This window comes from Anthonomus grandis, chromosome 7 (assembly GCF_022605725.1).
Source record: "Anthonomus grandis grandis chromosome 7, icAntGran1.3, whole genome shotgun sequence".
Lineage (NCBI taxonomy): Eukaryota > Metazoa > Arthropoda > Insecta > Coleoptera > Curculionidae > Anthonomus > Anthonomus grandis.
Window position 1 is genome coordinate 25,713,635 of NC_065552.1, and position 14,334 is coordinate 25,727,968.

Consider the following 14,334-nt stretch of genomic DNA (forward strand, 5'->3'; position numbering starts at 1 on the left):
CTCTTCAAATTTTCGTATCAATTCTAATACGTATTTATGGCTCACGTTTTTATCTTGATACCTTTCATTAAATGCTCTTGTGGTTCTGCGAGCACACCGATCTTGAGCTCCATAAAGGAAAAGTAAAAAGATAAAAAATGTAAGAATTTTAAAATGATGTAAGTACCACACTAAAAGTATTCATTTAAAATACCAAAGTTTGGCGTAAATAAAATATTCATTATTTCTAGACATTTTCGCTAACTATTTGCTTACACATTTACCGATTTAATTTTTTTGGTACCGTTGAATAGAGAATTTTACGCTGCTTACTATGATGTATCACACGATGGGGGTTCCCATTTGACATATTAAAGTGAGGTTAGCTGGAGGTGAGGAGGTGATTGACAGAACTTCAGTAAATGCATAATTAAACGTCCCCCTGTATATCTAATTTAACGTATCTTTTTTTTTAACGTATATATATATTTTTTTTTTTTTTTAAGAAAGTTATTAAGGGTGGATCGTTTTGAAATGAAAGCACTGTATAACTATATAACTATATCTCTTAAACTCTTGACACGTGTTTCGCTAACGATGTTAGTATTATAATATTTAAACTAAACTAAAACTACTTACAAGTGGCCTTAATAATATTAATTAAAAAAATAATACTAATAGTAATAATAATTACCATTATTATTATTATTATTATTATTATTATTATGATAAATGTCTTTTATTACGTAAATTTACAAAGATAGTATACATTAATTTTAATCTTTAAAAGTTCTGAAAAACAAGGCGCAGTCTAGCTTTAGAGAAGCTACTCTAGTGAACCCTGTTCATTGAGAAAAACCAATTAAACCTAAATTTAAGCTAAAAAAGAATTACACACACTTCGAATTCACACAAACGTATAAAGAAAAATTGTTTTATTAAGGTCCATATTCATTATTTAGCAAGTATCTCTATAAAACTAAATTTAAATTTTGTTTCATTAACAATTGCTGCTATGTTCGCTGGTAAAGAGTTATAAAGTCTTATGGCATTGTAAGTAAATGATCTTTAGAACATTGCTGCCTGATGCTGAGGTAGTGTTATCCTGTTTGAAAATCGTAAGGCTCGCGCATGAATGCTTAAGTAATATGGTGATATTTACGTAAACCAAATATAAGACGTGAGCAATTATTTTGTACCTTCTGAAAACGATTTCTTTCACTCAAATCTAAACAACAAGGGCCATAGATAAAATCACAGTAGTTCAATTTGGACAAGACTAAGGACTCGCAAAGCATTTTACATAAATGAAAATTTAAAATATGACGGTTATTCTATAGAATTTTTAAAATTAAAAAAGACTATTTAACATATTGGCGAAATCTCAGCTCAGTGTCTAAAATCAAACCTAAATTTTTGGCAAAATCCACCTTGAGAAGAGTAACGTAATCCAATAAAATAATCAAATTAACCTTGAAAAAAAATCCTTTTTAGGGTCGAAAATCTTGATATTTGATTAAACAGGGTTAAGTTTAAAATTGTGCTCTATTAGTTGTTTAAGTAAATTTATATCTTGATTAATTAATAAATATGCATTGAGATAATTAAGATGGTAAAATTGAAAAAAAATCTCAGTGTCATTTGCAAAATCCTCTTGTTTACAGTATTTTAAAGCCTTAAGTAAATCAAAAGTGTAAATAATAAAAAAGTAAGCCAAGAATAGACCATTGGAGCACTCCAGATAATATATGCACTTCATTAGAAAACAAGCTGTTAAAAAATATTTATTATTTTTTAATACCTTTTCAAAAACCTTTCACATTACCGGTAAAGGACTAATTATTCTTAGGTAAAGGTTTGCCGATAGATACCTTCCTCTAATCAGGGAAGTAGTTATGCAACAGCTCTATGCAGTAATTAATTATGTGAGTAATGTAAATATCAATAAAAGGACTGCAAAGCTTTAACATTCTGGCATTAATTTGATCGACCCCTGCAGCATTTGTATTAATATTGCGTATTATTTTCATAATTTCATGGACACTAGCCATTTTGAAATTAAATTGAATATTAGTATTAAGCTTATTTTGTAATTATAAAAATTAATTCTTATTTTTTTTTAATATTATTTTTTATATGCCTATATTTAGGATTTGGATTTTGTATTTTCTTTCCTTTAATAATATAACCCTTCTCTGTGATGGATACCTCAAGGCTTTATAACCTGAATACCCTAAAATTACTATAATCAAGCTTAAAACCTGTAATTATTGCCAAGTTTGGTATCCGCAAGTGGTCAATTATTCATGTAAATTAAAAAAGGTAGGGGAACCAAAAAATCATCCTTGGACAACTCAACACTATTTGCTTGTGATATAGTTGTGGTTTTAAGTTATACTAGATAGATTAGATTTGTAACTCCTCAATTTGCTCAGCAGAATCTCATGAGAAACACACACAAATGCCTTGCGCATATTGCAGAAAGTGGTGATAGCGTAATGTTTATAAGTCAGGGACAAATTCTGCTCGCTTCGTTATATCTGGGGTAATAGCCGTACAACAAAAAAACTTTTTCTTATAATATATTTTTTGAAATAATTACTTTTACACTTTTTCTAAAATATGTAAATTATTATTTGCTTAAAAATTACCTAGCTTTAAAAAATAAATTAATTCCTTTTATCTGTCCAAGCGTACAAATTAAAATACATGTTGAAGAGAAAATTTATATTTCCTACGTTACGATTTCATTTAAAAAAAGAATATTAAGAAATTACTAGAACATGCTGCAAACATAAAATAAACAGTTAAAATTAATTTTTGCTGTCGTCAGTCATTAGCACATTCTAAGATCTAAGAGATTTTATTTCTTTTAAATCTGATTTTGAAAAATCACTTCTATCTAAAAGAAATAACAAAAGATAAAAAATGTCAGAGAAAAGTGACATTCTGTTTAGCCGACCGAGCTTCTTACAAGCTCGCGAATGAAACGCAGATGAAATGCGACATTGAAAAGTGACATTTAATTTTGCCGAAGCTACTTTTGTCATACATATTTTTTAATAGAATGGCTCATTTTTTACCCTAAATTGAGAATTCCAACATCTATTATTCATTCCCAAATTATTTTTCTATTTATTTGCGGTTTTGCAAATTTATATTTTTTTTAATAGAAGTTTTTTTTGTATAAAATTGACGGATTTTTTTTGATGATTTATTTTGATGCCTTAATATGTGTCTTTAAATCGATAGTTTTTTATTAATTATCAAATAAGCATAATATAGTACAGGTTCCAAATCCAGTTAAGGTTCAACAATTCAGTTAATTCGCTTTATAACCTAGTGGTGTCCACTAACCTTATCCTAGTATCGGTGTAAAAATAATACAAAGCTATGTAGCTCATGATTGCCAATACTACGATATTCTTGTAGTAAATCAGACCCTATAAAATAGCTCTGCTTGCACCTTGTCCCAGTCCAGATCATTAAGATCTTCCCGTTGGAGTGACGTTGTTGCTCCGAAAGTTTATTCTCAGACCACTCCACCTCACACAAGAAAGTTTATACCACAGTTGCGGTATAAACTTTCTTCCCCTGTACCGCAATTCGGACAAATCAGGCTTTCTCTTATACCAAGAAGGTAGAGATGCCTGTTTAGATAGTTGTGCTCAGTCAGGAACTCTGTCGGGTTTTTCGTAGCAGTCGCCTTGCTTTAGAGCCGTCACGGTCTGGTATCATTTCCTTGGCCTGTCTACATCCTTCTGTCCTTCTACAATTCTTTCTTGGTTTTTCCCAGACCCAATTATTAAGTTCCTGGGAGATTTGTTTTCTACTAAGACCGAGACAAGGTTCGGAACCTACGAAGGGGCTAACAGTACCTTGTCTTGCTAGTTCGTCGGCTCGCTCATTGCCCTCGACACCCTGGTGTCCCGGGACCCACTTGAGTCTCATGTCTCTGTATGCTGCAAGTCTTTCCAATGCGTCCCTGCATTCCTGGACTAGCGCTGAGCTGACCCTGAGTTTCTGGATCGCCTTGAGGGCAGCTTGACTATCAAAGTAGTCGCAAATCCTCCCGTTACCTTCCAATGCTTCTCGTTTCTTTGCTACTTCAAGTATAGCGAACACTTCGGCTTGGAAAACTGTGGTGTGTTTCCCTAGCGAAAAGAATTTCCCTGTACACTCCGGCTGCAGCCGAATTGGTGCTTTTTATCCATGATCCATCTGTTTACCAGGAAACCATTTGGCTCTTTGATTTGGTTCACCTATCATTCTTCTCTTGTCGGGATTTCTACTTGAAACCCCTTCAATAATCTTAGTTTGCCACTCGCTGTAGTGCATCTGGATGTCAGAATTGGTATGCTCTTACACATCCTGAGAGCAATCATCATATGACCTTGTCCTAAGTAAACATTGCACCACTCTTCGTTATCATTCATCCTTTTATGCGCCGCCATGGCCTGCCTCTTAATCCAGACTAGGAAGTCCGGTAGCCCAAGAAGAACATTTAGTGGTGCCGCAGGCATTATTCTCATAGCTCCAGTAATTCCCAAACAGACCAGTCTTTGCAGTCTGGTCGGCTTTTGGGCCTTGGTAACCTTCAATATGGCTGGCCACCATACCACGGATCCATTATGAGATCGTATGACTGCAGTATAAAGCCACTGGAGAACATAGGGTTTTAGACCTCATCTTGTACCTATTATTCGCTGTAATTGCCATATTAAGGCTGTTGACTTATTTACTGCTTGCTTTACGTAAGTTTTAAACGTGAGCTTGCTGTCTAAAGTAACTCCCAAGTATTTTACCTGCTACCTCAAAGTTAGGCAAGTCTTTTACATAGTGGGAGATTTGAAGCCTGTCAAATTCCACCTCTTAGTGAAGAGAATGAGCTCAGTCTTTTCTGAGTTGATCGACAGCTTTGTCTTCTGACACCAGTGTGTCTTTATCCCGTACGCGGCCTGCATCCGCTCACAGACTGTGTTCACGAATTTACCCGTGACCGTCACTAGCCCATCGTCCGCGTATGCATGTGCATAGAATCCTTCGAGTTATCTGAGCTACCTGAGAAGAGTCTGTCCATCACCAACAAGTTATTTATTATCTCTTTGGTTCCTCTCGAGCACAAAACGCATCAAATATTTGACAAGTGATGGAACAACAGGGAACGTGTAGAAAATGTTTGTGTCCCAAATTTTGTCCAATCGAAGCTCGATTTTCAATGGCACAACTTTAGCATGTACTATCGCTAATGCAAATTATTTAATCTGCATTATCTGAAATATTGCGTTGTAGATTTGTAGTGCAATGGGAAGCCAAAGGCTAGTATGTACATAGGTCTCCTAATGGATCCGTCGTGCCCCACAGAGGTTAACAGAGGCCCTTGGAAAAACCAAGGGGACTCTATGGTTTGAAGGACTTAAGATCGTTCGGTAGACTGTAGGTATTACGCAAGAGTTTGAACCTAGCGCGCTCGATACGCCGCGATAACGTGGTCTGCAGTGTCGTCCTCCGCCGAACACCACCGGCAGTACAGGTTATCCGTAATGGTGTGATAGTGTGCCGATGTGTGGAGATAACGCTTTAAATGCCAAAGTGCGGTTAAAAGACCAGTTACTAGTCAAATTTCGCGTCATCAGTATTAGTAGTAGAGTACACACCTGTGTCTTCAGGTCTGAGTACCTACTCAGACCAACTAAACGCTGCTAACAACCTTTACCAGTTTCTCCAGGATCTTTATGGACTCTAATACGAGCTTGGGGCTCAGTTTTTTGCCCATAATAAAATGCCTTAATGGCAGCTCTGCTGTCCGAACAGAATGGAAACAATTGCGTTTTGATGTCCATAGATTAGGATTTTCTGTCAGTATGTTTATGCTTTTCCAGCCATATATAGGCCCCACCGAGCTCTGCCAAATCTATTATTCATTTTGGTGTTATCTTTATACCAGATATTGCTCTAACTTGACAATGTACGCTCACCGGAGTACTGCCACTCCTCTCTGCATGCGATGTGAGTCACAAAACTCTTTTCAGATGTCATACAGTCATTTCTATCAGAAAAAGAGCCCACACCTGTACGGCATGTGACCAGCGCGATGTGAGATGAGCGCAAGAAGCCGTTATGTTGAGACATGCAAGGCGCCGGACTTTATCCAGTTAAGAGAAAAGGTTTGTCAATAGATGAATATGACAGAGACAGACTCCAGGTATTTCTAAAACCCTTTTTGCAAGCCTGTAGCACGTAGGTCGCCTTAAGCTCTGCTTTTTTAGAGATGATTCTGAGATCCTCGAGAGTCTACTATACGTCTACTATACGCAGAGCCCTCATCTTCTAGCTCATTGTGGCGGCGTCTTTCCACGGGTACAGGATTACTAGGTCATCAGCATAGGCCTATGTATATAGGCCGGACTTGCTTAGATATTCAATCAATCTGTCGGACCACTAGGCACCATCAGGTTGCGAATAATACTTCTCCTTGCAAAACGTTTTGACAATCTCGCTGTTGAGCTAGGCAGATACATAACGCTGCGAGAGCATGGCCTGCCTTGGCCTCTATCGAATTCAGCAAACAGGGGGTCTGAGTTATGACACTAGAGTGCTTGGCAGATTACTGCGATAGGGATTTTTTAAGCGCCTCTTAAATATCTAGAAATGCACCCAGGCAGGCCATTGCCCAGATGAGCCTTTACATTTCTCACGAGGTGGTGTAGGGCCAGGTTCGTGGATTTACAATACGCCGTTGCACATGCAGTGATTTTTTGACCAAGATTGCATTGCTGGTTTTTTTGAAATATTGGCCTCTCCATTTTTTGGTTGTAGAGCCACTATCTAGAAGTGAGAGCGGTCTCATTTTAGTACTAGGGTCGTTGGACAGTATTTTGCACAGGCGCGCCGCGAACGATGTGCCTTGCTGACATATTCGCAAGACCACGGACTAGTTCCTCTTGAAATTGGTCCCAAAAAGTGTTATTTTTTACTACTTCTAAGCACTTTATGTTTAAGTTTTCCGGGCAGTTAATATTATTTTTCATTTTTTCTTCTAGGTAAATAACGTCATTATTAGTTAAATTCCAGATATGTAAACTGATTAGTTTTTATTCTCTTCCAGTTTTTTTGCCTTTTCTGTTAAAACCATTTATTACGCCAAATACACATAAATTTAAAAATTTTGCTCTTGTATAGTCCTAGGTGGATTTCTGCATGTTGGTCTGAAACTAATAAGCAACAGAACTACTATATTTACATAATCATCCAAAAAAACTAACTATGACAATACCGGCACTCCAAAGAGATATACGTGATGCTTTGGGAGTTTAAGTATCTGTCTCTATATTGCGGAAACGAATACTAATAACAGAATTGAGGTGTTGTCGACCATTAAGAGGAGTACCCCGACTACAACCTGAGTACAATGTTTGTCGACTACAGGGAGAACAAATGCACATGGCTTTACCTGCAGAATTTTGGTAATCGGTAGTTTTTCCTGATGAAACAAAAATTTGTTTGTTTTGTGCAGGGTAGTCATCGGATACAGGTATGGAGGGAGCCAGAAAGAGCTACCTAGCTTGCCGATACATATGCCGTACCACCCCTTTGTAGGAGAAATTTGGGGAAGTGGAAAAATTTTGAATAAATGTGTATATTGTAAAAAAGATATGATAAACATTTATTATCTAGATTGATCAGAAAAGGCAATTCTTAAAGAAAGAGGTCATTAGTATCTCAACCGTCAGTACTTCGATTACTAATTGAATTATTCCCTTGAAGAAAAAAACATGATATGCAGAAGAGTATTCTGTACAAATATAATTAAAGGTTCAAAATTTAAGCAAGAATCTAGAAACATTGGAAAAAAGACAGCATTTTTTTTTCATGGTGACCATTAATTTAATGTCTAAAATCTCAAAAGGTAGTGAGAGTATTTTTATCAAATAAAATGCATGATATCCATAAGAATGTTCTTTATAAATGTTGCTTAAGCTTAAGACGAAAGATATTTAAACAATAGGAAAATCATAATATATATTGCACAAAAACCAGGTCCGTACTTGCAAAAAATGTAGATAAATGCCCTGGTTAAATTTAGAGGCTCTACCTAACTAATAACTTTATTAATAAAATACTATTAATCAATAATTACTTTATTCAAGACTGATGATTTATTATGATATCGCAGTTACTAAGCATTCGGTTAACTATATTGTTGGTCTCTTTTTTTAAATGTGTACTCGGCTAAATCATAAATATTAGCAAACCAACTGTGCCAACCACACATAAAGCCTGAAACCATAAAATAACGAGCAAATGATGCCATTACCTTTTAAAATTGTTATGTCTCTCCCATATGTCCTGCTTTATGGATGTTTGCTCACGTTGTGAAATTATTTAGATTATCAGTGTGTTATAACACGTTTTAATATTATAGGTTAAATTATGTTCACTATACACCACCACAATATTCATTAGGTATAGTAAATTATTTTAGATATTTTTGATTTCGCCCCTTATCTTTTTAAATCCTCAGCTATGCAACAAGATTTCATTATTTATTGATTTTAACAAACCTCTAAATCTCAAGATGTAAATCCAGAAAACATCTATATCCTGAGATATAAAGATCAGTAAGGCCATCATTCTGAGATAAACCTTTAATTATAATATATTATGGATAGTAGTCTTGGAACTAAGGAGAAATTAAAACAATCCAAGAAGATAACAAACTAATCTGCAGGAGTTCTCACGATATTACGTTATAAGGGGAACATCAAAGAAAATTAAAAGAGAACACACTATTAAGATCGAAGAACGCGCAGTATGAATGACTAGAGGCAAAAATCATTTATTAGAAGTGAGAACGAAGCAGCATCGGAAACGGCCTGAAACAGAAGAAGTGCCTATCTGAGTCATGAATAGCAGAGAAGAATATATAGATGGAATATTCTTTCCAAATACTAACACTGGAGAAAAATGAAGCTTCAGAAGCGGTCTACATGTCAAACAATCTAGATAGAGACTGAACCTCATTCTAGGAAGTTTCGTTTATTGAAGCACTTTTATTATCTGGTGAAAGAAAACTGTGGTCGTGATTCAATAAACATCAAATCAAAACAAAAAGTATCAAAATTAGCACTTGGCTCGAAACTTACACGACACTCTACAATGTGTGGTGAGCTTAAGCTTGTACCTAGAGTTACTCTTTGATCATTGTTATTTTGGGTTTCTTTTATACTATCGTATATCACATTTCCGTAGATAGAAACTATCAAAATTTCAGCCGAATTAGACTGACGGACTTGCAGTTTGATCGCGTGTGGAAGCGAGCGGATCCGTGGATTGTAGAAAAATGGACAAAGAGGAATATCGGTGGATGATCTTTATTTTTAAAAGGGAAATCGCGTAAAGAAATCTAAGAGCCCTTGAACGCTATATACGCTGCTATTTTCTTTAGATAGCGACCATCAAAAATTGGTCAAACGACTTTTTTCAACGTCAGTTTTTGATCAACCACACTCAAGTGCCCCGAAAAACAAATATATATAGATGTGCAATAGGAATCTCAAAAGACATGTATGGGTCATATTATGCATGAGAAATCTGTCGGCGCGATGGATGCAACTCGGGACAAGGCAGTGTTTGACGTTTTTTAAGACATTTTGTCAATCCGACGATATGTCTGCATCGTTTGGTGACCGTCGACGAAATATGGATCACTGGTATACACCAGACACTAAGCAACAGTTGAATCTGCGTACTTCACTCAGCACACTTATGCTTGAAATAAGGCGAAAAGTGTCATATCAGCCGAAAGGTGGTGGCCACCTTTGTTCGAGATTCACAAGTTGCGATCTATATTGACTACCTGGAGAAAGGCAAAATGGTCACTATGCCAAAGAAAAACCGGCTCGAGTTGGCGAATGAAGACAAAACGTTCTTTCACCAAGACAATGCACACAGACAGCTTACATCTCCGCTGTCGCTACTTACAAATTGGTCGAATTGGGCTAGGAAAAGTTGCCTCATCTACCATGTCTCCAGATTGGTCCTGTGCTACGTTTTCTTGTATCCCAGACGTCGGCAAAAACTTTAGTCTATTTTTTTCATGAGGAGCATTCAAATGAGGCAAACCTCTAAAAAAAACATATTTTTTAAATGCGCATGGATACGCACATGTTTGTATGTTTACGCGCGTGGAAATTATCTACTATCACACTTAATCGTAGACCACTTTATTAAGACACATTAAGAAAATAAAAGCATAAAAACATAGTGCTAATAAAATTTCACATAAAATATGACCCGCTTATGACACCAATTTGATAAAACATGTAAAGGGTGCCAGCGTTCCAATTTCCCTATTAATACCAAAAATCATAATAAAGGAAAAGACTTTTATTCCAGGAAAGTCGTAAAACCTGATTACACCGTTGACAAGGCAGTTTATCGCCAGTTGGCACGACATAGTAACGTACACGGTTTTTTCGATAGAAATAATTGAGCTGTGCAGCGGAAAACCTAATTACCGCAATTTGAAACGTCGCGCCGGGATATTTTATGGCATCTGTGACATGTAGCCGCTCCGGCCCTTTTTATTACTTCTGGAAAACCTAGTTCAATTACCAGAAAATGCTAAAGTCTTTTCCATTTTTACTTATAAAAATTACGAACTTGTTAGAAGTTCTGCTATTATAGCAATAAATTATATAAATTCTTTGATGTGCCATGTAGCGACCGTTTTACTTAACTGAAAATAATTATTAGTATCATTTTTCATGTCTTTTCTTTTTTGATGATGTTATTTTGTCTGCAGGCCGTACAGCTGAGATACAGCAATTTTTAGTAGCACCTTCTGGTATATAAGATGCTATTAAAACAAAATAATCTTAACTATACATAGTTTTACAACTACAGTCCAGAATACTCTCTTCCAAGACATTTGGCTATTGCCATAATGTATACCTCATCGAATTTAATATACATAGCCCATTTCAAATTTCAAGATCATTACTCGTTTCATATCTACCTCAGCTCCATTTCTAGGCCAATCAAGAAGGAAATGACTGACCCACAAGCTGCTAAATCTCTCTTTAAGATAGGTCTTTCCTATTAGCAATATTGCATTTCTTCTTAAATGTACCATATAATACCCTATGTACTGTCAAGATACTTGTCTGATACTAATTGAACCACAATTGAGCTTACTGTGATAATCATGCAAGGAAATACCCGTTACATCGTCCTAAGAATCATTACAATTTCTGATCTAATACTGTCTGTTTGGCTCCCTCTTTATATATTTAATATTGGTTTTGCAACTGCTTAAATTCTAGTTCTGCTTTCTTTCATTCATTAAGTTTTTTCGTTGGAGAAATTTGTTTCCTTTGTCTTTTTTTCTTTCTTTGTTTTTCCCTATAGAGACTTAAAATTTCAACTAGCTGTCTACATGTTTATCTTGTATCATATAGTCATTAGTTTATTCACTGTTAATTGTTTTTGTCCTCTGCAAGTTAAGTTTGGTTGGGTTGGTTTTGTTTCACATATTTATATGTTTATCCTTTCATTAGGTACTGGTACGTATCCAGACTACAGGAAACCCGAATTTATTACGGTAATTGTTAGAAGTGGAGAATTATTGTGGAATTTCTAAAAGAGAAGATAATAAAGTTAATATGCTATATAAAATTAATATACATTTAAAAATAAAAGACAAGTATATTATACTCATATTAGTTTTAGTATGCTTTAACAGGCTGAACAGCAAGTGCGCGCTTTTTAGTTCGTTTGTGTTATCGGTTTCATTTAATCGCTGTTTAGCTCGTTTTCAATTTGAATATAGGTAGTATTTACAAGGACTTCTTTAAGGCGTTCGACAGGTTGAATTATAGGTTTCTGATAATCAAATTAAAGAGGTACAAATCGAGCAGTATTGTCTGTCAGCTGTGATCAAGTAACTCCAGAAATCCCATAGGGACTACATTGTAGCCCTTTACTTTGTAAGCTGTTTATAAATAATATGTCTAAGGCATTCATTTATTATAATTCCAATTTGCTTTAAGAATAAAAGACCTTGGACTAGTGTAGAGTGATAATGATAGACGAATTCAATGGCGTTCCTCTAATGGTATAATTTCAAATCAGCTTAAGATTCTCAAATGCTTAAAATTCTAAACAAGTTTGAATATATACAATTGATTGAAAAAAATATCACATCACCTTTAAAAATATCAAATCTTATTACCACTATATACTACTTACGTTACTTACTAGTTTTGGTTAAGTTAACATTTGTATACATTATTACTGTTCAAATTCTTGTGTTAAAAAAAACACATAAACAATTTTGTTAATTTTGTGTTTTTCCAGTAAATAAATTGGTTTGTTTAATAGTACTATTATAAACAAAATTATGCACTTGAGACCACATGACTTAAGTAAAACTTTTTTAGCTCCATTTATACAAGGTGTCCCGAAATTACATTGCAATATTTTAGCAGCCGCATCTTTGTCTAAAAATAATTCAAAAACTTCATATACAGGAATCTTAAAAAGTAAATCGTTTTCATGTTACAGGACGTGTTATAATTCCTATTGAAGATGGCTTTTTGTTAATATTTTCGAAACGCCTGCTCGTTATTTTTCGAAAATTTTATCGTATACTACTGTTATTATTACTAACTGATTTTATAACATTTTACATATACAAATAATTAAAAATAACCAGGAAAAGTTATGACATTTTTATCTTTGCTGACCACTAATTTTAAATCACCCTGTATACATTTTAGCATGAAATGTTAAAACATTAGTTAGCAACAATAACTAATATATAATAATTTTGAAAAATAACGGCCAGGCGTTTCGAAATTATTAACAAAAAACCATCTTCAATAGGAATTATAAAACACCCTGTAATATGAAAACGATTTACTTTTCAAGATTCCTGTATATGAAGTTTTTGTCTTATTTTTAGACAAAGATGCCACTGGTAAAATATTGCGATGTAATTTCAGGACACCCTGTATATATGTATATAGTATATGTATGTATAGATTCTCTCATGCGCCTACAGTAAAATATGAATCGTAACTTTCTCTGTTTCTATCTCCACTAACTCATATCTCCTTCTCAACTACCGTTTGCCTCGCCCGATCACACTATTCGTAACGCATGCGCCAGTTTACTCCCCAACGCAAGCAGAAGTTTTAGTTCAAAAAATGAATTTTGATCCAATAATTTATTTTTTTGAAGACCAGTATCGATTTTTTGAAAATCGATTTTTGCCTCTGCAAGCTCTTTGTTGAAAACACGTGAGTGTAACTCAGCTCTAACATGAGTTGATTGCCATTCGAAATGTATGGATATCATCACAAACCGAAAGACACATCCGGAATCTGGAATAAGGGCCAGAGTAGCTGTTACTGCTCCTCACCTCACTAGGGAGCACCGGGTAATACGAATAGCATTCTCAAGAGAGCATTTATAAATTAGAGGGATAACGTGTTCTTCACAGATAAATCGGGATTTTGTTTATACTCCTCAGATCGACTAATCCTTATTTACAGACGAAATTTTGAGAGCTATATACACTTGATGGGGGTTTTTTAACTGTCGACACAGATTGAAATATATATTGTACCTTATGCCCCATTTACTGGTTTCCCCATTAACGATTTTCTTTAATGTCTAAAAATGCACGTCGCCACGTAGCTAATAATTATTGAGTATCTTTAGAAGATTGAGAGTTTTAGACTAAGCAGCCTGCAATTGGTATTTAAATCGGATGTAGCATGTTTGAAACCTGCTCTTCCAGGTTAGGTCTGGGAACGACGTCCAACCAGCTAATCTTAAAGACTTTCTACGGTTGTTAACTGCAAAATGGGAAAATCTGGACTTTACTTAGGGACATTACTAAAACATTACTTAGGAACATTGATTAAAATATCCAATGTTGTCGACAGGTGATACGTGCCAGTAGTTTTTATCCATATTTTTTTTCATCATATTGTTATTCTCGATTGATTTAAATTTATAAAATTTAATAAATAAAACCCCTGTTTATGATGTATTTCGTAATTTTTTCTTATCAAAAAAAAAACTATTTACCTACGTAAAAAAATTAAATTCAATAATTATATTTTTTCATACAGTTAAAAAACCGTAATGAGTGTATTATTAAAAGATAAAAGTTAAAAAGGGTGGAGGCAATGAAGTACTTAGGCATTCTCCAGAACCGCAAAATCAGTTTTAAAAAACCTGATTCCCTCATAATTAACAAGGCACCTCAAGCGATCGCTCTTATAGCTTGAAATAATATTGATTTTCCCTCAACAACATTCCGAACACTTTATAGTATCTTAA

The 14,334-nt window shown here is 34.8% G+C and overlaps 1 protein-coding gene across 1 annotated transcript in view; it reads left to right on the top strand.

Annotated features, from left to right (window-relative positions):
* Window positions 1–14,334, top strand: part of LOC126738453 (somatomedin-B and thrombospondin type-1 domain-containing protein) — a 314,135-nt gene that overhangs the window by 236,223 nt on the left and 63,578 nt on the right. The window lies entirely within an intron of this gene.